This window comes from Gavialis gangeticus, unplaced genomic scaffold (assembly GCF_001723915.1).
Source record: "Gavialis gangeticus isolate Ggan-Ray unplaced genomic scaffold, GavGan_comp1, whole genome shotgun sequence".
NCBI lineage: Eukaryota > Metazoa > Chordata > Crocodylia > Gavialidae > Gavialis > Gavialis gangeticus.
In genome coordinates, this window is record NW_017729022.1 from 74106912 (window position 1) to 74108644 (window position 1733).

Consider the following 1733-nt stretch of genomic DNA (forward strand, 5'->3'; position numbering starts at 1 on the left):
TTTTTCTGAATGTCAGCAAACACAGTGCTGTTTTTCACAAGGTTTCTAGCACCTGATTCTGTAGGGAGGACATAATATTTGCCTCTTGTGATCAGTGGTTACTATTGGAAGCCAAATTAGGAGATCTCTTATGTATAGTTAGCCTGTTTAATTGTGACTGTGCAGCTGGAAACAAGGTGAGGCAGCTCAGCATCCCAATGGGAATCTCTTTCAACCAGCTGCAACTGCTCAGTGGTTATGAGACTTGTTGCATAGTTGTATAAACAGGAGTTCTAATTAGGTGTTGTGGAGAAATGGCCTCTTCAGGTTTTTTTATGGCTTTTGTTGCCAAAGCGGAGTGGGAGGTGGGTGACTCTTCTGTCATATAAGTGTAACCTTAACTTTTATTTTTTTTGTCTTGTCAGCAGCCACAACCCTTTGATTTGAGGATGATCTCTGCCACAGCTCATTGATAGATCTTGAGGTGACTTCAGAGTCCAATCTTTGAGCCACACACCTGTCTACTGAAGTTGCGGGTCCTTCTGAAGGGGAAAGGAGGCTGACTAAAGGCTGCAATTTCCTTCCCCCCGGCCTCTTGTCCTTCCTCCACTCCCTCTTCTCTGCTTCAAGGGCAAGATGCTTTACTTTGAAACAGGCTGCTGGTTCCTCCCAACTCTTGAGGTATGCATCCCTTTTCTTGAGAGAGCCCCTCCATGTGACACATTATTTCACCTCTCAAACTTGTGCATGTGGCATGTTTGGAGGGGGAAAGGTGGGGTATCCATCATTTAGTATTTTCTGGTGGTGTTTGATCCTTGCCTTAGAGGACCTACGTGCTCCCTCTTGGGAGGAGCCCCGTGACCACCAGACTTTCTCAGGGGCTTGTGCTGAACTTCCTCTTGACAGCTTTGAGGCTTAAAACAGAAACATTATATCATGCTATCCAAGGGTTTTCTAATGCTAATTATCATAAATGAAATGTGTGAATCAACACAGGCCTTCACGTGTTGGTGTTATAGGCAAGTGGTCCTCAACCTTTTTTTGTACCAGGACCCACTTGTAAACAGTGCCATAGCAAGCGGGGTGGGGGGAGACGGTTGAGCAGGGTGACAGCCCTGGGCGCTGAAGTGAAGGGGCACCAACAGCCTGGCCGGAGCCACGAGCAGCTTGCTTGGGAGGAGCCCCGGGCCGGTGGAAGGGCAGCTCCCGCCGCTGCGTGCATTCCCAGCCAGCGTGGGGGTATGTGCCCCCTGAATCTGAGCGGAGTGAGGGCTGGCTGTTGCTGCCGGCTTTGCCTCGGACACCAACCTTCGTTGCTACGGCACTGCTTGCAAACATCGATGGCCAGTCCGGACCCAGCGCCCCTCACTCCCTACCTGTCGCCTCCCACCCCTTAGTGCAGGGGCGGGCAATTATTTTGGGCGGAGGGCCGCTTACTGAGTTTTGGCAAGCCATCGAGCGCTGCAGGACAGGCAGCCAAGGGCAGATAAATATTAATTTTCTAAGTTTTTAGGGGCCCCGCGGGCCGGATAGAATGGCCTGGCGGGCCACATTTTGCCCACCCCTGCGTTAGCTGAAACTCTGCCAGCCTGCAGGGGAAAAGCCAAGGGCTCCCCACACTTTTCTGCTTTCAAGGAAACTCCATTTTTACAGTTTGTTCCTACCCTTTCCTATAGTCTTGGGTTGCGAAACGTGGCTACCAACGCCGGGGGGTACTCATGGCAGACAGGAGCCAACGCTCGCTTTATTTCCCC

General features: G+C 51.0%; 1 protein-coding gene across 6 annotated transcripts in view; it reads left to right on the forward strand.

Moving 5' to 3' along the window:
• The first annotated feature begins 409 nt into the window (after positions 1 to 409).
• KIAA1549 (KIAA1549 ortholog) overlaps positions 410 to 1733 on the forward strand; it is a 283671-nt gene continuing 282347 nt past the window's right edge. For all 6 annotated transcript variants that reach the window (XM_019515386.1, XM_019515387.1, XM_019515389.1 and 3 more), the window contains exon 1: positions 410 to 660. The gene's annotated coding sequence lies outside the window, so the exon portion shown is untranslated. The remainder of the gene's footprint in view (positions 661 to 1733) is intronic.